Source organism: Anabrus simplex, chromosome 6, assembly GCF_040414725.1.
Source record: "Anabrus simplex isolate iqAnaSimp1 chromosome 6, ASM4041472v1, whole genome shotgun sequence".
NCBI classification, from domain to species: Eukaryota; Metazoa; Arthropoda; class Insecta; order Orthoptera; family Tettigoniidae; genus Anabrus; species Anabrus simplex.
In genome coordinates, this window is record NC_090270.1 from 108,092,355 (window position 1) to 108,119,346 (window position 26,992).

The following is a 26,992-nucleotide window of genomic DNA, read 5'->3' on the forward strand; positions in this document are numbered from 1 at the left end:
ATAGTTAGTGAGACGTAAAACATTCTTCTTTTTTCGATTTTGGCCAGCTGTGGACCACGAAAATAACTCCTCGTGATTTAACTTTTCTTTGGCGCCAGTACTCCTTCATCCTGCTTGCTGCTTCTTTCCTTTTAGCCTCCCATTGTTGTTTCTTCTTGGTCGCTGTTTCTGGCTCCAGGAAACACTTAAATGTGTGTATTTTTTCTGAAGGTGGTTCTGTTGTGGATGTCTTGATGTGTGATGTTAATTTCTTGCAAATCCTTCTTCGTGTTAACAAACCATTTTTCGTAAGAGCTACCTTTCCTATTGGGCTTATTGAAGTGGTTAAATATTTTCTTAGCAAGTCTGTCATCAGGCATTCTTGAAATATGTTCAAAAAATTTAACTCTCCGCTTTCGAATGGCATCTGAAATCCTACTGCATGTTTTATATATTTCTTTGTTACTGCGTAATCGATATGTGTCAGTACACTGCTTTGGACCGAGGATTTTTCTTAAAATCTTTCTTTCCTTCTTCTCAATTTCTTGAATGTCTTTCCTGGTTGTTAATCCCAGGCATTCTGAAGCATACAAGCACTCTGGTTGAATTATTGCCTGATAGTGGCGTAGTTTTGTCCTAATAGAGATCGCTTTCTTCTTGTATGTGTTTTTGTAAGGTGGAATGCAAGCTCCATTTTTCTGGCTCTCTCGCGGTTTGCTTCTTTATCAAGTCCATTAGGTTGTATTATCTCACCAAGGTATTTGAATTTAACAACTTTATTTATCTTATCATTGTTTGTTGTTACTATGTATCTTGGGGCTTCTTTAATGTTGGTCATGAAATGTGTCTTTTCAAATGATATCTGCTGGCCGGTTTTCATTGCTACCTCTTTTAAAGTGTTAACTTGTATTAGCGCCGATTCAATATTTTCTGATAACAGTACAAGATCTTCAGCAAATGCTAAGCAGTTGATGGTGATGTTCTCTTTCTTGTATCCTATCCTTATTTGGTCTTTAATGTCTTTTTCTGCGAGTTCTTTTTCCCATTCTTTGATGACCTTATCCAGGACACAATTGAACAGCAGTGGAGATAGGCAATCTCCTTGCCTTACGCCTGTCTTGATTTCAAAGGGTTCAGATATCTCTCCCATAAACTTGACCTTTGAGTATGTGTTTGTTAAGGTCTCCTTTATTAGCTGTAACGTCTTGTTATCCGTACCCATTTCTCTAAGGATGTTGAAAATGTGCTCCTATCAGCTGAATCATATGCTTTTCGAAAGTCAACAAAAACTGCTACATACTTCTTGCCCTGGCAACTCTGTCCTTCAGTATTGTCTTGAGGTTCTAAATTTGTTCCACACACACGATCGTCCCTTCCGAAAGCCTCCCTGGTATTCGCCGATTTTGTGTTCAACTTGTTGTTCTAATCTTGATAGCAGTGCCATAGATAGTATCTTATATGTCTCTTGAAGGAGTGAGATGCCTCTGTAATTGCTGACATCTGTTCTGTCCCCTGTCTTGTGTAGTGGATGTATTAAAGCTAATTTCCAATCATGGTGAATCTTACAAGTGTTCCAGATTTCTTGCATTAACTGCATAGGTTCTTGATCATTTGGGGGCTCACATGTTTCCATAGTTCACTCGTTATTGAGCCTTCACCAGCTGCTTTGTTGTTCTTAAGCTTCTGGATTAGATTTGTGATTTCTGTTTCATCTGGCCGTAAAACAATTATTATTATTATTATTATTATTATTATTATTATTATTATTATTATTATTATTATTATTATTATTATTATGCCTTTGCTGGCAGGACATTGTGTTTACAGTGCACTATGTCTTCTGGTATAGGCTAGAGCAATTTTGTTACTTTCATTGATCTGTCTCAGCTTTATCCTTAGCTTTGACAAAATGAAAGTGACTGAGGTATGAGTGATGCTAGTAATGCCATTTCTTCTGCAGCCAGTCCCTGCTATGAATGGTGTGAAGATATTGCTCATAGGGTCGGTTGGTGCATGCATTTCAGTGGGCTTGGCAGACTGATATGTAATAGCAACTTCTGGTTCAGTGAGGAAAGCAACGGGAAACTACCTCACTCCTCATTTCCCTAGTACGCCTCTTCAGCGATGCCTAGGCCATCTATGACAGCTGATGGCGGAGCTGTTGAGGATCCAACCAGCCTTCGGGCTGATGACTAAACATACATACATTATTATTATTATTATTATTATTATTATTATTATTATTATTATTATTTTCGACAAAGGACAGAAAAATATCGACGATGTTTACAAAATAAATATATTAGATCTGGCGAGAGGCTATCACTACGAAGCCTCATTCAGTACATTAATTGGAATAAATCTTGGGAAATGAGCTGTAGTAGCAGGTGGAACATTGACTTTAGGAGATGATTGCGATCTCAGTCCCATCTTACAATGTTAGTATTTTAATGTTGTTTTAAAAGGAAACGAACTTCTATGTAGCCTTTTGGACAGAATTCTGCTGAGAGTTATTTTCTACCTTCGTCTGCGCTGAGCGTAGCCCGCGTCGGGCCAAGGACACATCAGTCGTAGACTCCGTCGATGGACACATTCCTTTTATATATCTAGTCACACTGCTGTAATCAGTAATAGCATACATACTATATTATTTATTCATGATGAGTTGGCCTCCTAATCTGCATTGCGGATGTTGTGCGAGCTAGCGTCCGATTAGAATCCTCCCTCACATTCCTGACATTATTTTCTGTAATTTTTATTCACTTGCAACAGTTCTGATTCCATAATACTGCTGAGCATTTTGAGCCTATGTTAATCGTGCAAAACGACGCGAATACTACTTTGGAGTGCTCTCTAATTCCTGAAGTTTGATCGAGTCTTTCTTCAATCAGAGCATGACGCTTTCGTTTAGGGATTACATCGTTTATATTTCCCTTTGTGTACATTTATAAAGAGTGCTGTATGCCCAGATATTTGTGTGCCGTATCTAATTCTGTCTACGCTACAGGTACTAGAAATAAAATTTTCCTTGGATTTTATTTGCTATTTGCTTTACGTCGCACCGACACAGATATGTCTTATGGCGACGATGGGCTGGGAAAGGCCTAGGAATGGGAAGGAAGCGGCCGTGGTCTTAATTAAGGTACAGCCCCAGCATTTGCCTGGTGTAAAAATGGGAAACCACGGAAAACATATTCAGGGCTGCCGACAGTGGGGTTCGAACCCACTATCTCCCGATTACTGGATACTGGCGACCGCACTTAAGCGACTGCAGCTATCGAGCTCGGTGCATTTTATTTGAATTGAATATAAATCCGTATTTGAAACTGTTTCCTCAGGAAATTTCTCCAAAAATAGCCTCTCACATCCTTCACATGAGCTCGTTATCACATGAATGACATGCAAAAAAAAAAAAAAAAAAAATCTGTTCGAAAGTTAACATTCAGTTTAAAAAAGCAAGCGTGTAATTTACAAGACTGTAGTGGGGGCATCCTGTTCCACGTGGAATCCAAACCACTGGGATGTGCTTCTTCATTTCAAAAATAACACGTGCATTGGTGGTTGCCGTGGTGAGTAGTATGTAACTATGCCGTTATACCATCACGCCTTCTCGATGTTCGCATTATAGTGCTCTACAGTAGAGTTTATTAACACACTTTAATAACACTGACATACCAGAAGACTGTAACGACAATGAAAACAAAGACAGAAATTGTACTTGCTGCCGTAACAGCAAATTGCAACCGATTGCCTAAGTGCAGTTATCCGCGTAGGGACTATTTATCGTTATAGCAGGCGACTGGTGTAGCCTTGCCCAGTATGGGCAGCGCTCTGTTGCGGAAGAAGCCCAAAAATAACTCGCTGTAGTACTTTAGCCCATCTGATAATCTTTTGTTAGTGGGATAATTCATCTGTGTAGTTGCAAATCTGATTATTCATTTTCCTTTTCAAAAGTAGCTTGTTGCGTTAGACGCTCTGCTTTTTAAACTTCATTGCAGCAGTACAAGGGTTACTTCTTAACATCCGATCAACGAAACGTATTAGGCTGTTGGAGCAGTCTTACTGAAGCATAACTGGGATATAAAATGCAGAGAATACCCTCAAGTCTCATGTAAATACATTAATTTTTTAAAATTCTGGGATCATTAACGCCTGTTATTCTTTTGAAATCAATATAATTTTATGACTACAATTTGACCCTTGCTTTCCTGTTTCATGATTGACTTTTCCCTTTTGTTTTAGGTGAGTCTTGAAGATCGGATGACTGGTTACTCCTGCTGTCTGGCATCACTGGGTAAAATACATTTCTTCATTTATAAAAGCAATCAAAGTCTGCCCAGTATTCATAAAATCCACTTACATTGTGATAAATTCGTTGTTTGTGACGTGAATACTGAATAGACTCGTGTATGAAAGAATCAACATTCAACTTTTTGTATCTTGTCCCGTGTTATCTCTTCATACTGAAACATTCCATGGCATAATCTTTAACATGCAATTGTCCAATACTCCGGCTCCATGGCTAAATGGTTAGAGTGCTGGCCTTTGGTCACAAGGGTCCCGGGTTCGATTCCCGGTAAGGTCGGGAATTTTAACCATCATTTGTTAATTTCCCTGGCACGGGGGCTTTATTGTATGTATTGTCTTCATCATTCCATCCTCATCACGAGGTGCAGGTCGCCTACGGGAGTCAAATCAAACGACCTGCACCTGGCGAGCCAAACCCGTCCTGGGATCTCCAGGCACTAAAAGCCATTCGCCATTTCATTTCATCTCCCGGATGAAAGCTCACAGTTGCGCGCCCCTAACCGCACGACCAACTCGCCCGGTATTTCATGAATGGTAATAAATGTACGTGCTGTATGCAAAATTTTGTTTTAAGTAGAATTTGTTTACTGAGCTATAAAACGTTGAACTTCACTAAATGTAAGCTAGCGCAAGGTTATCTTTCCCTTCAAAATTACGGAGATGCACCATATGTGAAGAGTTAAAATCGCCTAGGGTAGCTTTGCTATTAGAATAGCATACATCGAGTCATTTCTAACTTGAACACGTATGATTCAATAAAAAATTGTTTAACTTAACGGGGTATCCAAAGTAGAGGAAATTGAATTGTTTACCATGCATAAGGAAAGGAAATTGTTGTACATAATATCAACCAACTACTGTATCAAATTAAAATGATTACTGCAATATAGGAACATCTCAAACCACCTCTGATATGTCGTCGAAATTCCCTGTGTTAGGAAGTTGGCTAAGATGAACTTCGGGGAAGAGTTTCATTTGTTCGCTGGGTGACATGTCCTCAGTGACTAATCTTTCTTCTGTCGCTGCAATATTTTCAGTGTCATTTCCTTTTTCTGTCGCTGTAGTAGAATGCTGATCATCCAAGACAGAAACATAAGGGGTGTCCATCATCCAGGGTTCGGGGTTGTCCAACACAGGGGATATATTGCACATATAAATGCATAGAAATGTGTTCGGTTCCAAGAAAATATGTCCAGTATAATGAGGCGTCTGATATCACAGGGGTGTTCAAATACAGAGGTTTTACTGTATAAGATGGTGTGAGGGGAAAGTCGTAAAGCAGGATTTTTGTTTAATTTTCCAGTGCCTACGCTTTCAGAACGTGCTCTAAACGAAGATTGGAAAGCTGTATAAACAGCACGCCCGGGCAGCTGAGGGGAACTCATTATAGGTACATAGGGGACAGTTTCATTACACATACCTGCACTAGGATTAACTCTCCAACATATCCTACGCAAGAAACACATGTGTTATTAAAATGGTACCTCCTTGTTAAGACAAGCAGGTCACTTTAGCTTGTATGTAGCTGTGGGATTACGATCGTATCCAGACACTCACGCTCCTGTATACAAAGAATGCCGCACGGCTTACTCAATCGCTTACGTAACACCTGCTTCATCCATTTGAGGTAATAGTCAACACGTAGGTTTGTTTTTTCCGAGAATGTAAGTTTCCTTTCTCCAGCTTGTTGCTATTGGGTGCATAAATAGACCAAGCATTTTTCTTGTTTAGAAGTAGTTTGTGATGTAAGTCAGTACTTTTGTAAATACAATTCATTGTTGTATACAGTTCCGTGAATTTATGTATGAAAAATGACGTTTGTGTATTTTAAGATCTGTGGCAGCAGTGATTTATTGGCATTATATTCCTTTCTTGCCGACCCCGCGGACTAGAGGTAGCGAGCCTGACTCTTACCCGGAGGCTGCGGATTCGATTCCCGGCTAGGTCAGGGCTTTTGACCTGGATCGAGGTCCACTCGGCCTATATGAGAATAGTTGGGGAAATATCTGACGGTAAGATAGCGGACCAGGACTAGAAAATCAAGAATAAGAGCCGAAGTGATTTGTCGCGCTGAGCAACGGTCGTTTGGAAGACAAAAGCCTGGCAAGGCTGTAGAGCCATGGTTCTTTTTGTTTGTTTGTTTGTTTGTTTGTTTGTTTGTTTGTTTGTTTGTTTGTTTGTTTGTTTGTTTGTTTAATGGATAATGCGGGCTTGTTCAGTTTTCTAAGTTTCTCATCAAAAACTTTCGTGAAGTTCGCTCGCTGTCTTGAGATCGAAATCTAACTCGTATATTCAAGTTAAGTGATGAATTAATATTTGGTTTTTGTGTTAACCGAATGGCATATTCACTGGATTCTCACTAAGGCGGCCGCAGTTAGAATCTCGACCACGCATCTGGGATTTCTGAAATGTAAAATCACGTTCCTGTAGTTCGGATTCCACGTAATACTGGTGGTCCCATGGTTATGTTCTCGATATAAACAGGAATGTAAAACTGAAAGCTGGCTCGCTGTTTATCAAACTGTAGATGGAACTGCAGTATCAGGAAATATGAAGGAGACTAACATTTTTAAGCTTATCCCTGGTATTTCTGGGGTAACTGAAGGCGCCCTGACTCATTTGGGGTTTAGGCCAAGATTTTAGGGCTGGGTGCCCTTCCTTCAAGTGAAAATTCCACTTTAGAAATCCCCGGGATTCAAACTTCAGCCGTCGGGTTGGAAAGCCAGTAGTTATGGTACACGCTAATCACGTTCCCTTGGAAAGGAGAATTGTAAGAAATTTCGTTCTTATTTTTTTTAATTGGATATATTTCTCTGCACAGTACGCGCGTAGACTTTTAATTAACGTCTTATTTTTAATGAACATCAGTGAAAATGAAAACCTACAACCTGTTTTCCAGTCATTGACCGGGTCAGGGATGGAATGAATGAAGCAGATATAGGCTATTAGTACGATGGGGTCGCCACTCCCAAAGTGATTTATTAATGACTGATAGATGCTATGAAATGAGAATGGAGAGTGTTGCTGGAATGAAAGATGACAGGGAAAACCGGAGTACCCGGAGAAAAACCTGCCCCACATCCGCTTTGTCCAGCACAAATCTCGCATGGAGAGACCGGGACTTGAACCACGGTATCCAGTGGTGAGAGGCCGACGCGCTGCCGTCTGGGCCACGGAGGCTCTCAGTGAACATCAGTACGAAGGCGTAATTTGTATGTCGTGGTAGGTAGTGCACTGCTTCAGCATTCACCCACCTTGATAGGAAGTTTGAGTTCATTAGCCACTACCGTCATATTTACATCCATATTAAACTTTTTATGTAGCGTAAAATACGTGCTCGAAACGAGGAGAACCGAGCTCGATAGCTGCGGTCGCATAAGTGCGGCCAGTATCCAGTATTCGGGAGATAGTGGGTTCGAACACCACTGGCGGCAGTCCTGAGGACGGTTTTCCGTGGTTTCCCATTTTCACACCAGGAAAATGCTGGGACTGTACCTTAAGACCACGGCCGCTTCCTTCCAACTCCTAGCCCTTTCCTATCCCATCGTCGCCATAAGACCTATCTGTGTCGGTGTGACGTAAAGCCAGTTGTTGGAAACAAGGATGGGGGGGTAGTTGCCACGAGTAATATGAATTCAGGCGAATATTCTACTTGTTTCGAAACATTCTGAACAAGGCTTTTGACTGCGATGTAAATATGTAACGTTAATAGCTCGCTCCACCTTTTGACAAATTTCTTGAAACGAGACTTCGGCATGACATTGTCAAGATCATTGAGGAACTTAATGTTTGATTTTGAAAGTTTAAAACATTTCCAAACCAGAAACTAATGGGAATGTTTAGGTTAATGCCTTCACGGCCCATATTTTGGGTGTTTGCCCTGTGAAAGAGGTAAAATTCTGGGAATGTTCGCGTTTCACGAAAACCTTGTTCCACGTCCACAGAAGAGAAATTCGACCAACTCGACTGGGCATAGAACTCAGACAATTATTATTATTATTATTATTATTATTATTATTATTATTATTATTATTATTATTATTATTATTATTATTATTATTATTATTATTTTCTTTACGTCGCGCCGACACAGTTAGGTCTTATGGCGGCGATGGGATAGGAGAGGTCTAGGAGTGGGAAGGAAGGGGCGTGGCCTTACTTAAGGTACAGCCCCAGCATTTGCCTAATGAGAAAATGGGAAAACACGGAAAACCATCTTCAGGGCTGCCGACAGTGGGGTTCGAACCCACTCTTCCGGATGCAAGCTCACAGCCGCCCGCCCCTGACCGCACGGCCAACTCGCCCGGTGACAGACAAACGGAATATAATATTATCATATCCATAAATGGTGTGTAATTCTGTTGCTTGCAGAGACTGTGTCGTCTTCGGTGAATTGTGAAGAAAGAACTCTCTCAAGCTTATTACCGCTAAATAAAAATAAAACTTATTTTGTATTATCATATGCGGGCATCCTTACAGTATACCTAAGACATGGCACAGGTTCAAAATTCCCTCATGCGTTTCAAAAGTTAACGGCACACAAGGTGACAAGCCTTGGCTAGCGGGCGATGAAGAGTTGTTGCCATTCCAGACGCACGCTACCAGGGGGGGGGGGGGGGGGGGGCACGTGGATGAGCTAGCAGGTAGTTCTACAAAACCATGGGAGAAGAGGATTGTATACCTTAGAACTGGCAGAGGCTATACTGAATGTACCTCACTCCTCGCTCAAAAAATATGCTGGGGAAGATCTAATTTTCAAGTTATTAGACAAATGATATTGATTCAATATTGACCGAGCTCGAGAGCTGCAGTCGCTTAAGTGCGGCCAATGTCCAGCATTCGAGAAATAGTGGGTTTAAACCCCACTGTCGGCAGCCCTGAAAATGGTTTTCCATGGTTTGCCATTTTCACACCAGGCAAATGCTGGGCAGTACCGTAAAGGCCACGGCCGCTTCCTTCCCACTCTAGCCCGTTCCTGTCCCGTCGTCGCCGTAAGACCTGGCTGTGTCGGTGCGACGTAAAACAAAATTGTATTTTTTAAAAAAATCAATATTGACAGCTACTTATATTATCACTAGAGCCCAGAAGTTAGACAAAATGCCTTTTTTTTTAAATCTGGGTGGGTATATCGAAATGTCAAATAGAGATAAACATGTTTCGTTACTTGGGACCGGTAGGACCAGTTATTATTGTGCCTTTTGTGTGTGCCTGTTTTAGTTTCCGTTGCCTATTTGAAAGTGTAATGTTTTGAAAGTGTAATGCCCTTTTCTTGTTTTTGCCTGTTTGGGTTATGGATATTTTCTGGTAGTATTTTCATATTAAAAATTAATCAATGGAAGTAAAATTAAATATAATTTTGGTGTACTGTGTTAATAATAAGTAGAACAATTTAATTTAAATTTAAGATAGATAAAAACATTTCACAACGATTTTTTCCTATTGTATATATCTCTACTGAAAATCTCACTCCACATGCCAACTGGTGGGGAAGGTTGCCAGGTCCTGAACCTGAATGTAAGCGTAAGTACTAAAATGTAATGCAGATGTATGTGTATTTATTTATTTATTTATTTATTTATTTATTTATTTATTTATTTATTTATATCAGAAGCAGTACATCATATAAATTAAGAATGAGAAACAATAATTAGATCACTGGTAAAAACACAGTAGAGGTACATTCAAAGTAACAATTATAATATATCATATCGGACCAGAATTTGGCGAGATCTCGACCATTTGGTGTGGCCTTCACTAAATCTTGCATGGTGAAAACGAGAGGGCAGGAGTTGCAATGAAGGAAGTGCGCCATGGTTCGTTCTCCGCAGGCACAGAGGGTTGACTCTTCAGATAGACCCCACTTCTTCATATTGATCTTAGATCGACCTACCCCAGACCGCAGCCCGTTCAAACTCTTCTATGTAGACCAAGACTCTTCATAACCGGCTGGAAGAGGTTCAGATGGATCCATCCATCCATTGAGAAGGTTTCTAGTTAGTCTTGATGATTGAGGTGACTACGAAAAGCACTCAGTAGAATGTAAAAAAACTTCTCCTGGATTTCAGTCGTTGTTAAGCAGGTTGATAATCATGTAATGGATGTGTTTGGGAAACGTCGACCTTAGATTTTTCATGTTTGGCAGCTACTTCACGTCTAATATCTGGGGAAGCAATGCCAGCCAAGCAGTCTACCTTTTCACAAGGTGTAGATCTTAGGCAACCAGTTATAAGCCGGCAAGTTTCATTTAAAGCAATATCTATCTGTTAGGAATGACATGATTTAAACCAAACAGGGCATGCATATTCTGCTGCAGAGTAGCTCAGTGCTAAAGCAGTAGTTCTCATTGTTTGAGCTTGCATTTCCCCAGTTGGTACCGTATAACTTGCCAAGAATGGAATTTCGCGTAGATACTTTGTGTTTCGTGTTAACACAATGTTGTTCATACGTGAGTACACGATCCAGAGTTACCCCTAGATATTTAGGTGTTGAGCAATGATCCAAGAGAGCATCCTCCCAGAAAATATTCAGTTTTCTTCTTGCCTGCATATTCTTTAAGTGAAAAGCTCAAACTTGCATCTTTGAGATGTTAGGTTTTAAATGGTTTTCTCTGTAGTATGGATTCAGTTCATGTAAGGCTTCCATTAGTCTCCGTTCAACACTCAAACTGATCACCCTGAGTGACAATAGCTCGATCATCTGCATAAATGAAGCTTTTTGTTCTTTTTGGCAAGGATTGATCATTCGTGCGTGTAAATATTAAATAATATTGGAGACAAAACACTACCTTGGGGTAGGCTATTCCTGACGTTCTTCTAACGATTATGTCGCCCTTAGAAATCTACAAAGAATCTTCGATTTTTAAGAAGACAGCGAAGAAATTCAGTCAGCTTGTTGTCCATTGTCATCTTATAAATTTTACTCATAGAATTTGGTGACTAATCGTGTCATAGGCCGCAGAAAGGTCGATTGAAGACTGCCCCAGTTATTTTCCGATTTTCAAAACCATCTTCAATATATTGGGTCAAATGGAGGATTTGTGATGTACAGTTCTTCCCTCTTCTAAAACCAGCTTGCTCTGGGATCAAAAGTGATTCAACTAGTTTTGTGAGCCTTACCAGAATCATTCGTTCCAAGATCTTGAATAAATGACAGAGCAAGGAAATGGTCTGTAAGTTTTAGGAATGTGTGAATCTTTTCCTAGTTAGATGAATGCTATAACTCTAGATTTCCTCCAAAATTTTAGTATTCTGCATGTTCGAATACAGTTGTTAAGTAGAGTTAGTACCCATTTTCTAGTAACAGGTCCAAAATTCTTGATTTGTTGAATACAGATTTCATTTACACCATGAGCCTTTCCATTTTTACTGATATTTATAGCCTCATTCAGTCCTGGATTAGAAAGCATACTGGTCTCTGGTATAAATTTTGTCTTTGTAACTTCAATTTTTCTTTCAGAACTGGAGTTTACAGACTTGCCATTTTGGACGAAATGGTGAGCAATTTGGTTTGCAGATACGTTACAAAGAGATTATGCTTTATTAGAATCATTACTGAGATGCCTGAGTAGCCTCCAGGCCTTTTGACCACTCCTATCCATGTTAACCTCTTCCATCTATTTTAACCATTGTTTTCGTTCAGTCTCTGAAATAGCAGAGAGAAGTTGCTGTCCGCTTGCAATAGTTCCAGCACCAAAAGGATCTCTTTCATACAAATTAGTCAGTAGGGCAGATGTTTCCTGGGAAAGACCTTGTATGTAATTAGTTCCGCATCCTCTTGGAATGGCTTCTTTAGAACACAATCTAATGGCATCAGTAACTTGGTCATATGCCTCTGGTATGGGACTGATCATACTCATCTTTTTTATCTGAAGAGGAAGTGAAACATTCCCAGTCTGCCTTTTTGAAATAATCTCTTCTCTTAAAGTAAACACACTGTGGTCTGACGGCTGCTAATATCTGGCACATTATGGGACGATGTTGTGTGTTAGGAATGGGAAGACAGACAAATTTAACTCACTGATGGGCAATCCGCTCACTCACAAAAATAAGGTCTGGATTATATCCACGTTTCCACTTTCCACGTTGAAGGATGAAGTTTATAATGAATGAGGAACAGTTAGCGTGATTCTGTCCAATGCATAACAGCTTCTCCATTCTCATCATGTGAATAACCCCACATAATGCTCTGGCTGTTGAAATCACTCACGAAGATGGACACTTTCTGCAAATTCAGATTATCAGGTTGTCAGCTTAGCTTTGGGGGTTTATAAATGGGGGGGAAAAAGCTACTCAATTGTACCGCAATAATTTCTATGTCATTTTCATATGTGATGGAGGTTGCAATAATCCTAATTTCTCATTTAGTGATGATGGCACTTCCATATTGGCATTGTGTACATAAAACATCACAATTATGTTTTAGGCATATTTCATGTAAAATATCTTATTTACAAGAAGACAGTCCTTCAATGTTAAGAGAAATAATTGTTAAATTGGGCTCTGACAAGAGCCTTTCCCTACTAGAATGAATCATTTCAGATAGTACTTTAGTGATACTTCTGGAACGCTGACGTTCAGTTCAGTAATGGAAATTCAATTCCGACTACCTATGCAGGGGCACCACGAGCAGGAATCAGCTTCACCCACTCAGATGTGTGTTATGTAGCTTATATTAAACCATTCTTATTCTTCTTCTTCTCGTAGAGGCGTGCGGCTGTGAGCTTGCATCCGGGAGATAGTAGGTTCGAATCCCACTATCGGCAGCCCTGAAAATGGTTTTCCGTGTTTTCCCATTTTCACACCAGGCAAATGCTGGGGCTGTATCTTAATTAAGGCCACGGCCGCTTCCTTCCAACTCCTAGGCCTTTCCTATCCCATCGTCGCCATAAGACCTATCTGTGTCGGTGCGACGTAAAGCCCATAGCATACATAATATCTTATTCTTATTATTATTATTCTTCTTCTTCACGATGAGGCTTTCTAGGGACCACGTGTCAATTTCAGTTCATTTTTCGTTCTTTCCTCTTCTGTTCTTCCCAGCATGCCTTCATTATTGCACTATGCTTTATTCTTCTCTCTTCAGACCATTTAGGACTGGGTTTCCTTTTCATTCTTAATTTTTATTCGCTTAATGCCCACTTTTGTTGGTTTTAAATACCGGTTTTCATAATTTTACTGTCTATTTCATGACTGAACTTCCCGGGACTAATTATCACAAACTTCACAATAACATGTTATCTTTCAGATTATTCTGCTATAGGTAATTTGCATGGTGTTTATGATCACAGGTCTCAAGTTCTTAATGCAAGTTAGTATCTGCATCAAAATATCAACGAATGAAATGTTCGTTAAGTTCTCCAATAGTATGTTGGGTAGTCAGCCCGAAGGCTGGTTTGATCCTCTGTAGCTCCGCCAACAGCTGTCATAAACAGCCTAGGCGTCACTGAAGAGGCGTACTAGGGAAATGAGGAGCGAGGTAGTTTCCCGTTGCTTTCCTCATCGAGCCAGCCGTTGCTATTACATATCAGTCTGCCAAGCCCACTGAAATGCATGCACCAACCGACCCTATGAGCGATATTTTCACACCATACATAACAGGGACTGGCTGCATAAGGAATGGTATTACTAGCATCACTCGTACCTCAGTCACTTTCATATTGTCAAAGCCAAGGATGAGACTGGGACTTCGGTGAAAGCTACACTTTACTCTGACCTGTGCCAAGAGATGGATACAAAAGTACTGTATCCATCAAGAAATGGCAGCAGGCAAAATATAGCTCACTATTAACTATTAAACTATAAATAGCGACATATTTCTCACTGGTGTTTATGTTCGAATTTAAATCATTTAGATCCTACTCATATTGGTTTTGGAAAACATTTTCAGTTATTTTAATAATCCTTGTAATTTTATCAGCAAAATGGTCATTTCCTCTGTATATCAGTGGTATTGTCGGTTCCAAATCCGAAGATCGCAGATTCAAACCCAGTTGATGTTATAGGACTTTTGAAGGGTGGCACTCCATATCACGCGGTGTCGGCATGTATATTATCCGGTACTTAAAACTCCGTTATCGATCACCCAACAGTTTTGATTTCTCTGCCATGTGGCAGAGTAATACGGAACGTTGAAATCGTCACGTAGGCAACATGAATTGCATCAAATCATAATGCCTACACACGACATCTGAACACATAGATTATTATTATTATTATTATTATTATTATTATTATTATTATTATTATTATTATTAGTGGACCCGTACTGCTCCATTCGTTATAAATAGGTCGGATAACACGTCTTAGTCGTACTCATATTGTTTTGCCTGTCCTTTTCACTAGTTTTATGAACATTTAATACCAGTTCATAATAATTGTTTCATTCGTGATGTAGTTTATAACACTTATTTTCATACAGTATTCACTGTGCTTCAACCATTCGGTCGCATCTACCTTAACATTTTCAAACGATCTTGCCCGAGATAGTGCAACATAAAATTTGGTGGTGACCGAATACTGGTTCGAATACTGTAATACGGAAGGCTAGTCGACCTGATACCTTGCCGTCTGTGCGTATGTCGAGTGTTTTCTCCTAGCAGCATACAAGTTATTAGGAACGTTCTGCCATCTGTTGAGTATAATTATTTAGAAGCTGGGGAAGGTCAGAGATTCAAAGAGTATCTAGTAGAGAATAGTATTCTTCCATGATCAGAGGAGGTGTATACACTGTGGCTTGACAGGTAGTAGTCAAACATGGCTGCCTGCAATCATATTACTAAGGATGAAAATTACACACCGCATATCATATGTAAGGAAATTTGAATCTCTTAGCAACACGCTAAGTACAGAATGTATTGCGGGCTACGGTTAAGCCGCCTTCTCCACTTATTGAAGTGGTCATTTAGGGATTTGAGGACCTCCGTGGCTCAAGCAGCAGCGCGCCGGCTTCTCACCGCTGGGTTCCGTGGTTCAAATCCCGGTCACTCCATGTGAGATTTGTGTTGCACAAAGCGGAGGTGGGACAGGTTTTTCTCCGGGTACTCCGGTTTTCCCAGTCATATTTCATTCCAGCAACACTCTCCAATATCATTTCATTTCATCTGTCATTCATTATTAATCATTACCCCAGAGGAGTGCGACAGGCTTTCGCAGTCGGCACACTTCCTATCCTCGCCGCTAGATGGGGGCTTTATTCATTCCATTCCTGACCCGCTCGAACGACTGAAAACAGGCTGTGGATTTTCATTTTCATTTAGTGATTTGAATTTTAGAATTACTCCCAAGTTCACTGTACTGATGATTTCGCCGGCAGGTAATGCGTTTGCGTAAGTTATCGGGAAATAGACGACTTATTCCTGACCTTTTCGCAATAATTTGGGTCGGAATTGCTTGTGGATTTGGCCTAGTTTTACGGCTGGATATCTTTTCTGACACCAGCTCTATGCAGAGGGATGTATTCACTATTGTGTGTCTGTGTTGGATGGCAGCGTGATGTGTTGTTCATATATGAAGAGGTGTGTATTAAGACAAACACAGCACCCAGTCTTCGAGTGGGAGGAATTAACCAGACGCGGATATAATCCTCGGCCCGACCTAGAATTAAACCTAGGACTATTCAGCTAAGGAGTTGGACTACCTGGGAGTAAACAACAGTATATAATGCATTTAATTTGTTTTGATTTTTGCTTGAAAATGGTTTGTATTACATAAATGATAAACTGCCTTAATCTGTACGCTGTCTGTGAACTTTCTAATGTTCAAATGTGACTGTTGAGGAAGAAGAGGATTAAGACCCCTAGTCCAGTAAGAAGTTAAGAACCCGTCTTTCGTGAACAAGTCAGAGTCTCGAAGGGCGAGGGGCAGGTGTACCATTCATTTTGAATCACTGTGTCCCGCAATTGCTATTGTGCCTTTCATCCCCCTCCCCCCGAGTCTTTGTATATTCTGCGCACAAACCTAGGAGAACCCAGTTTTGTTCAAGCAGATGTTTCTCGTATGTTACTCTCCATAACGCTGATCAGTGACGCGACAGATGTTTACGTCAATCGCATCGGGACCGACAGACTTTTTACACTCATCAGGAGTGACAGACGAAAGCAGGGAAGTAGACTGCCCAGAGAAAAACTTCCTTGATGTGCACACCTTACGGCTATGGTTGTCTTCCGTGCATGATGCAAGTACATCCGCCTGTTTGTTAGTGAAATTACTTGTATGCTTCACACAACACTCCAGCTGCATTAAGGGCCTTGATTCATCAATTACTTTCTTTGTACAACTTTAAACTTACATTTGTTGGAAATCATTCTCGCCATAAACTGTGCATTGCATCTCAAATATCTTCAGGTCCTTCCCGCTTTGGCGAAATATGAAAATCCTGTTTAAAACATATTTCCGTGCAGCATAGGCTACTTTTAAAAAGTATAAACTCATTGTAATGAATCTATGCTTCTTTTATGGTATTCCTTTTGTAAACTGTCGTTTTTGTGATACTGGGGGTCTTTCAAAGTTGAATTATAAAAATCTCAGAAGTACTATGTAAATAATCGCAGAATGTTGACCAGAGTAAAAACGTCCGCCGGGTGTCTTTCACAGTTGAATGATGAACATCTCGGAATAACTATTTAAATAATCGCAGAATGTTGACCAGAGTAAAAACGTCCGCTTTATTTATTTATTTATTTATTTATTTATTTATTTATTTATTTATTTATTTATTTATTTATTTATTTGTCTACATAATGATAGACAAAGGAAGAATTATTCGTAAATCAGCCAATTATATTTTCTTAAATTTGTAGTGTGATCTGTAATACTTTGTACTTAGCTGAGGTAGAATATTGAGGTGACAGCTTCATTCCTATTTAACGTTTTATAGATATACCATAGTTTGTTGCCTTAAAGAAATGAACATTCCTTGAAAATCGTCACTTATCGCAAAACTAACGTTTCATTCGCCTTTGTTGTTGTCTTTGTTGTTCCTGGGTACGTTCTTAAATCAGTATTCATGGGGTGCAACATTTCAGAAAATTGAGCGTTACGCAACATGGGAGTAAGTTCAACAAACCTACAACATCCAGCCGAATGAGTTAATTTGCCATTGATAATGCCAAGACCGAATTCGATAGCTGCAGTCGCTTAAGTGCGGCCAGTATCCAGTAATTGGGCGATAGTGGGTTCGAGCCCCACTGTCGGCAGCCCTGAAGATGGTTTTCCGTGGTTTCCCATTTTCACACCAGGCAAATGTCGGGGTTGTACCTTAATTAAGGCCACGGCCGCTTTCTTCCAATTCCTGGGCCTTTTCTATCCCATCGTCGCCGTAGGACATACGTGTGTCGGTGCGACGTAAAGCAAAAGAAAAAAAGAAAAAAAAAGATAATGCCAAGGATCAATAAGTATGAAGGATGGAGAACTCATCCTTCATACTTGTACTTGAACTATCAATACGGACCATGAAACTAATAGATTATAGTTAAAGGATCAATGATTTGGACCGTTGCGGTTTCCACCCGTCCTTCCCTTCCCTCCCCAACGCGGGCTGGCGGGGAAGATTGGGCACTAAACAGAGTGCTCATTCGATTGTAGAACCATCATACAAGTCTCGAACTCATGGACCAACGAGGATTATCCGACGTCCCGGATATTTTCGGGACAGTGCTGTATTCGTATTTCGCCATATTTTGAACCTCGAACGAAATATATCCATATTAATACGCCAGTGTGTCCACTTCGGATAAAAAATGGCTTTATTTATTGCTCATTGCCTGAATTGTGGGGATTTTTGGATTGGGCAGCCTGGAAGATACGAGTATGATGCGTAATTGTGGACACGTGCCTAAGGTTCACCACCTCGTGCTCGTCCATTTGATTGAATTCGTCGCAGAGTAAGGTTGTATTTTCATAACTTGTGGGCTCAAGTGAACACATGATTTCTTTGTTAGAAAGTATTTAAATAGTGTATATTAATAGGAATTCCAAACGTAAAAGTGGTTGTGTAAAGAAAGAAGAATATACAGTTATGTAATGTTCGTATGGAATGTAAAGTATGTTTTATTGACGTAATTAAGTCTGAGCTGTTCATTTCAGTAAATTTGTTTTTAATGGTATGCAAAGATTTTTATGAAATTGCTGACAATGACTAAAATACGGATGGGGTGTGTTGGAAGCATTGCTGCTAGGTTTATAGCATAGGATACGTTTTGTTGTTGTTGTTGATAGAAATTAAGTTGATCGGATTGGATGTAACAACACTGATTTTAATGGCAGCTTGCCAAATTCTGTCAAATTCGGCCGACCGACACGCCGTCTCTACCCGAGGCTGAACATCCTCCACGAGCTGCGGGTGGTCAGGGATGGTCTAAGAGACATCCCCAGCGACTACTGCGTCTACTGCCGGCTCTTGGGGCACAAGCGAGGTAGAAAAGCTGGGCAGTACGTCCCGCTGTGCAGACGCTTCAACTTTCTTGCGCTGCTGGTATTCTCTGGCATGTTCTACTGCAGATTTTTTGGGCTTACTCGATTCTTCAGATTTCCCTCTATCTTCCCGAATGCGTTTATGGTAGTTTCTGATCTATTTAGACCGATGATATTTAGACACTTCTCTATTTAAGGTGCGACTGGAGTCGGTCCAGTGTTTTATTTCCATATTGCATTCGACTAGACTACTCATAAGCTACTGGTCAGTGTTTCATCGCCGTTGTTCTATCGTTGATACGTGGTACCCTAGTGCTGTCAGGCGCTGGCCTTCTGACCCCAACGTGGCAGGTTCGATCCTGACTCAGTCCGGTGGTATTTGAAGGTGCTCAAATACGTCAGCCTCGTGTCGGTAGATTTACTGGCACTTAAAAAGAACTCCTGCGGGACTAAATTCCGGCACCTCGGCGTCTCCGATAACCGTAAAAGTAGTTAGTGGGACGTAAAGAAAATAACATTAAACTAGTGTTGTCTGTATTTCGTCGCATATCTTCTTGTAGGAGATCACGTGCTTTCTTTCAGACTTTCTACAACAGGTTGACTGTGGTGGACAATCTGTTGCCTATGGATAGCAATAACTACGTGATCAAGGGTAGAAGTGCTTAATAATTTATGACCCGTTTCCAAGTGATAAGCGAGGTATGTTCCCTCAAGTGAAAGTATAATTAAAACAAGTGATAAAATCAGTGAATGTAAAAAAGTAAGTAAATTCAACTCAGGATACCATGTATCGATGGTGAAATTGTGAAACTTGTGTTTATACACAAAACAAGTGAAGGGCGCTGTATTTATCTATTATAAATCATCGTTCGTCTCGCTACAAATGGCAGCTCATTTACCGCTATATTTCTCCAATGCCTGTATTACACGACCGTTTTGTTGAGTATAGGAAGAATCTTCCAGCATTTATTGAGTGTGTTTATATTTTATATTTATTGTTCATCAGTGAAATGCTCGTACACTGAATATGGTTGTATCAGAATACAGATAGTTCATTTTAAATTAGTGGATGAGTTATTGGAGAACCTAGGTGCAGTTCCCGCTAGTTGAGTTGTTTTCAGAAGGTTAGGTAAGGCCCGTAGCGGATATACGGCTTCAGCCGTGAGAGAGAAGAGAAAATTATCATGCTCCATATAAATTCGAGTGATCCATTTTGGTGAACTGTGGCGCCCAAATTACGGACATCTCAGTTATATTTTTTCATTTTAAGGCAAACTAGAATCAGTAACATTTTAATTGACGCCCAGTGTGCTGCGGGTATATTTTTATTATAAATAATGTTACAAATGACACCAACGTGGTTGGAGTAAAGGTAAAAATCGGAGCACCGCGGAGTCGCAAGCTATGCGATTTTTACTGCGTCGCGACAGTCTCGATCTCAGCCCAAAAATATGGTTGTCTCCATCACTCGCCGTCACGTCATCGATTATTGAAACTAATTTCAAATAATGTTTCCATCCGTGACCTTTCCAATAGTATATTCTTCTTCTTCTTCAACCACTTTTCCCACATCTCTGGAGTCGCGTGTGCGAACTGTGTCGCAAACGGGGTTTTGGTCCTGTTTTACGGCCGGATGCCCTTCCTGACGCAAACCCTATATGGAGAGATGTAATCACTATTGCGTGTTTTCTGTGGTGGATGGCAGTGTAGTGCGTGACCTTTCTAATAGTATATGAACCATTTATATATGATTTATAGTTGCATGGTTATGTTGCCGAACTTACTGTGCATTCCCCGTGAGATGCTCGAAATCCTGCACGGGACGTAGTTCACGAACGAAACAAAACATGCATTTTACGTCAAAAGCTCTTAATAGCTGTTCAGAGGAATGGAAAATAAACTGAAGAGAAATGAGCTTGTATGAACAATGAAAATGTATTAATTTACTATTCACCTGTTCTACTATGTCAGTATAATAGTACATGTATCATCCTGAAACGAAATTCACAACTTGTATAACGAGATTCCCGTTGATTCCCTCGGCCGCACATCTGTACCGTATGTTGACTTCATGTATCTGCCAACCCTGCCAGTCGGATTGAAATACATATCGAAAAATTTGTTCCGACGAGTTCTTCATAAATATAGGTACTTTCCAGGAAGATTTTATTTTGGTTCGTAAAGCAAAAATGATTTGAGGATGAAAAATGACGGCATGTGAAATTTTTAAAATGGAAAGTCAAGTCACTGTGGTTTGGATTCCTCTTAAAACTGGCCTGCCGTAACAGTACACTGAAAAGATGATCATCTCCAGTTTAGAAGAGGAGTGTAACCAGTCACTTCCACGATTTGAATTTAGGGATTGTGAAGTAATCTACGTTTAGTGACAAGTTCGATTTGGCCTGCGTGTCAAAGATTACTTGAGTTTACCCATTGATTGCGTGTTGGTTCTCAACAAAATGCTTCTCGAACAGGTGACTTGTTCGTTTCTACGGGGCATCAATACTGAGCTTTGCCTGTATAACAACTTTTCCTCGTTTTGTCCACTTATACATACTGTATTTATTTTCTTTGTGACCTTCAAGAGAGATCCACAATTTGAAAGTATACAATTTCTTTGGAAAATTGTGTTAATGGATACATTTTAAGCTCAGAAGTATTATTAAGAATTAAGGTCTTCAGTAGTTGTTTTGTGCGGGAATGTTTAGCTGAAGGAGGAGAAAGAATATGGATTTCCGACCTGAGAAGAGATATTATCTAATTTACCTGTAGTGAATCCCAGAGAGCTCCAAAGATGGTGAAGTGAGAGATGGACGGATGGTTTTCATTGAAATACAGTACCTACCCTTTCAAATAAGAAATGTACAAATTGCATTTGAAAGTAAATGGTATGGAGTGCAAATAATGCGCACAAAGAATATTATGTCGCTTTTATTGATAGTGAAAAAGTTAACTTTATCTAAACAAATTCTTACACATGAACAAATTCCTTACACGTCACTACGAAACTGCAGAAAAACGGAGGGAATTAACTGTTAGAACATCCCCCATCTAAGTACAATCATAGCAGGACAGCAACTCCTCGTAAGTGACTCAGCCTGACTAATGGGTAAATGTGCACTCGTGTGGTTGGTGTTCCTGTAAAACTAATAAAACTAGCATTAGGTGTTTCACGTTTCAGAGTGAGAAAAATAAACATATTTACATACTTCATGTTTCGTTTATCTATTTGTGCATTTTAAACACTGGTAGGACATATATGTATGTTTAATGCACGCTGTCCGTCTCCTTGTCTGAATGGTCAGCGCTTAGCCTTCTGTTCGAAGGGTCCCGGGTTCGATTCCTAGTTGGTTCGAGGCTTTTAATCCTGTCTGATTAATTCGTTTGACTCGGAGACTAGGTGTTTGTTCCAACACATTACTTATACATTATCTATTAGTGATATAAGTTCGCTAGGGAGTGCTTATGACTAGTTCTTTTTGGATACTCGCTTTCGTTCCCAATACTTCTTGAGTCCTGCTATTACTTTTTCTTTTCTTCCCTGTGAAAGATTTGCGAGATTTATTAAGATTATGAATTAAATACTGGCTGGCTTATTGAACTAATTTAATCGATCCGGTTAGTATACGCTCACCACAACACAATTCTAACTATATTGTCTACTAGCTGTTGTACCCGTGCTTCGCTACGGAATTCTACATTGTATACAGAACTCTAGGTTAGGTAGTGTGCACGTTGTGAGTAAGGTTGTATTAAATTGCATACCTCTTAACGTTACCCTAGAAACGCGACAGGTAAGTCACCAAACATCTTTTCTCACATGAAGACTGAGTTAGGGAATTTTCACTGTAAGGGACCCGCTTGCATAGATTACCATCAGTCACAATCAGGTTGGAGCGTTTTCATTATAATGGTAGACACTCGCTTTTCACCTGCCTTTTTACACCCTCAGAAAGACTGTCTTAGTGGTTTTACCAACTGAAATGAACATCGGCCATTACAGTAGGAATGGCGCGAGTAAAAGCAATGATTTCGCATGAAATACTCGATCAAATGAAACACCACACATTTTCTCACTTTTAACGAACAGGAATACACTACCGATCTAACAGTCCAAAGTTCCAGAGCTGGAATGACCAAGCCGCAGACAGCCGTGATTAGTGAACACTCTTCGTCTTTTTTCGGCGGGTAGAGGGCTGGCGGCAGAAAAACCTCTCCGACTTGGAGGCAAATTTTTCCTCCAAGGCAGAGGAGAAACCCCCTCTTCACTGATAATTTGGAATAAAATGAATGTAGAATTTAATAAAAGTGAAAGGGAAGAAGCTCTTCTTAAGAAACGGCTCTTTTCAGGGTTGAATTTTGCGTTATTCAGTGAATTGTGGTGCTGTAATTTTGAATAGGCCTGAATTGCTATTCTAGACCAGGCCATACAATTGCTGCTGCTGCTACTACTACTACTACTACTACTGTCAGCCTCTGCCTTAATTATGCACACTGCTAATTCAAAACAGCGCGTCCGAGTAGGGATCGAATAACTGGAATACTGTGAAGAACCAGTGTGTTTCGTACCAGCTGTATCAGAAAATGTAGGTATGAACCAGAGGAATGGCATGCTAAAGAAGAAAGATTTTTAACTTCCATGCTATTTCCCGCCAATATTCAGTAAGGCTGTTATACCAACACCTCCTAGATATAAGGCCTCACAGCCGTTCTGGGAATGTACTGTGACGTCAGCATCGGCAGGCAAGCTTGAACCTTTTCAGTAATAACACAGCAATGAGTTTGGCCATGTAACGCTGAAATTAGAAGAGTTTTAATTCGTTTAATGGTGCCAATTGCTAATACCGTTGTACGTAATGGTACTGATGTGTTGGGTACTCAACTGTAAGGAGAATTGCGACAGTGATAACGAAGTGCATGCATTAAGTTTCCGAAAGACGAGGTTATGCGGCAGATATGTTTACGTGCAATTCCAAGACAAGACTACAGATTTAATAATAACTCAGTGGTGAGTAACTATTATTATTACATTCTCACACAATCATAATGGGCATAGGCCTATGACGTATTTAACTACAGGCAACAGCTGGTGATATGTAGGCATATTTACTCTTCAATGATATAAGGTTATGTTAGCTCACAATCATGGAATACATTATTTCAACGGTGTTATTATTTTTATTATTATTATACGCATTAAAACATACCACCCACAAGAGCTGCTGGTGTAGGCCGATTCACTCTGTAAATGCATGAATTTCGCTCACGGTGATACATTATTTTACAGGTATGCCACAGACATTTCAAAGTCGGTGATATTTTAGGGGAAATAACTGGTACTGATACTCAGGAAAATGTTTTAAGTACTTCTCTTCCAAGAACATGATTGTCAGAGAATGCAGTGCCTTATGTCTTTCCGAACTGCCCATCATATTTATCGTCACATTCTGGCAGGTGAAGAGAAGAACCAGGCAAAAAAAGTAGAATAGAAAGAGGAGCAATAAACAGAGCCATTGAAGATAGTACATATCTCATACCGTACACAGAATTTCAATCCACAATTTTACATAGCTGAAAAGTACAATAAACATGTTGTTACCTAATGGTGGTTGTACTGTGATGAAGGGAACGTAATTTTTCTGTACGTCGATACATCAAGGCGACCATACTGCATAGCATATGTAATCATTTAATAGGACATGGCCTTTATTCTAAACGGGTTTTATGAAAGTATAAAATATTTCTAATGTACATGTGAACTAATACAGATGCGGTATATTCTTTAGTTACAAAACAACATAGCTGCATTACAAGGAATGAGTGTAACAGTGTGTAGAAAGATTCAAGAAATAAGTTAATAAGTTGGTGAATCGAACGCCGAGGATGATGTCCCCACAGTTAATTTAATAGTCGCAGTTAAAACCATTTCTTAGTTAATAAAGGAGTATGTGTATGTTTTTCTTGTTATTTGTTCACCCTTCTGCCTGATACCTCCTCATGTTTACAAATTTACGGCCAACCCCGTGGTGAAGGGATATAATGCCTGCCTCTTACCCGGAGGCTCCGAGTTCGATTCCCGGCTAAGTCAGGAATTTTTACCTAGATCTGAGGGCTGGTTCGAGGTCCACTCAGCCTACGTGATTACATATGCGAGTTATCGTACGGTGAGATAGGGGCCCTGGTCTAGAAAGCCAAGAATAACGGCCGAGAGAATCCGTCCTGCCGAACACAAGACACCTCGTAATCTACAGGCCTTCGAGCTGAGAGCAGGGCCAAGGCCAAGCACTTCAGGGCTGTTGCGTCGTACGATTTTTACAAGTTTATGAGCCATAGTAACAATTTCATGAATATCTGTGTTATCATAGCTGGTACGGTAAAAATGTTTAAGACATAAATGGTCGGAAATTTAATTCTATATAACTTTGGTTATGTGGTATTTGTCGATACGGCCACTAATAACATAAATATTTGAAAATTAAATTTTAGGCCTTCCCCTAAACTACCATTTCTATCAGCGCGAATAAAATTATTTATGGCTTAGATTGTAGCGGCTTATTTCCCGACTTTGCATACCGATTTTCATTAAATTTTCTTTAGCCGTTTTCTAGTGATGCACAGACAGACAGACAGACATTACGGAAAAGTAAAAAGTGCATTTCCTTCTTACTGTGGACATGACCGATATAGAAATACCGTTCTTTTCTATTCTGAGCAATGTACAGACAAAACTCTTATTTTATATATATAGATGTCTTTTTAACGTCTAAGTAACAATTGTCGTGAACATTGTAATTGGGACTCATGACCTGTTATATTCGCAATAAATAAATAAAAAATAAATAAGCACTATGGCGACACAGTCGAGACGAGCGTGCTTTTATATACCTGATGATGAAGTTTTAATACATTAGGGGTGCGGCCAAGTTACGAGTGTTCTAGTTTCTCCTTCCTGAAAATTCAGACACACCAGACGAAGCGGACAATAGAAGCCATGGTCGTCACGTGCCCTCACGCCGGGCGGTAGCTGTCCAGATTGACTCGCTCATCTTCCCATAGAAGAAATACCGAAGTCGGGCCTAAGGAGGATGACAGTCACGTTACCACTTGATGATGATGATGATGATGATGATGATGATGATGATGATGATACAAATAAAAGTAATAATAAAATAATACACATTATGAATAGTTTTGAAGTATTAATAAAACAATGACATCTGAGCTTAATCCCTTGGTTGTAGGTAGTTGGGTTAAGGTTAGGCTTATTTTTGCGAAGTGACTTAATCTTGTGAAATGCATTTAACTGTAGTGTAGTGTTGGTTGAAATAGCAGATGTTTTCGCAAAAGTTAATAGCACTACATCCACTTGGTTAAGCTTTGTTCTGGTTGAGACAGAGAGTAGTTTAGACGATCCGTTTCAGTTTAGTGTCTTATATTTATATCTGTGCCCCATTTGTAATAGCTGAGAGCAATTACGCACTATTCACGGTAGTTATTGTGCATAAATTCGGGAAACAAGCGGATCGAAATAACGCCTTCGAGTATCTATTGTTTTAGCGATAATAGCGGTATTATTATTATTATTATTATTATTATTATTATTATTATTATTATTGCGGGTGTTATTATTATTATTATTATTATTATTATTGCGGGTGTTACCGTTGGAGCAGAAAGAGGTGAAAGAAGGTGCGGGCATTGAATGGGTCTAACTACGATGTCAGAAATTGAATTAAAACTTTAAATAAAGGTTATATTTCTTTCAGAATTTCAAACTTAACAAATTTGTTCACTGAGTGAAATAATGAGGTTACAGGTACAATGGCAATATCGAAATTAGGAAAATCCAAGATTCAGAACTTTAACAGTTTTGGGCTTCAAGCCTCTAGTTTACAAATTTACAATTTCGTAAATGAAGTATGATTTAGACAAGGGGAGAAATTCCCCCAATTCAGGAGCACTTTGCTCCAAAAGTTACAATCTCTAACCTTCCAGAGGCACACCTCAATATTGCAGTTGAATTCAGAAAACACAGAAAAGTGCTACATGCTCTCCAACTTTAACAAATTTCTTACAGCCTCGCTCAAGGCAACATTACATCAAAATCTTACAATCTCTGGCCTCTCTAGGCACAATTTCCACTTAACAAAATTTAGTACACAGGGGTATCTAGTACCCAACCTACTGGACCTTTGTGGAAAAAGATTAGGTTAAATTAATGGCCCGAAACACAAACTGAATGGAGGTGTACATTTGCGCTCCCAGAAACTTTTAAAACCCTAATTGGGCTCTCGGGC

At 39.8% G+C, this 26,992-nt stretch overlaps 1 protein-coding gene across 3 annotated transcripts in view; it reads left to right on the forward strand.

Annotated features, from left to right (window-relative positions):
• step (cytohesin steppke) overlaps window positions 1–26,992 on the forward strand; it is a 512,416-nt gene that overhangs the window by 285,167 nt on the left and 200,257 nt on the right. The window contains exon 2 of one of the 3 annotated variants that reach the window (XM_067149876.2): window positions 4,222–4,273. The exons of the other annotated variants lie outside the window; for them this stretch is intronic. The gene's annotated coding sequence lies outside the window, so the exon portion shown is untranslated. The remainder of the gene's footprint in view (window positions 1–4,221; window positions 4,274–26,992) is intronic. 3 annotated transcript variants of the gene reach the window in all.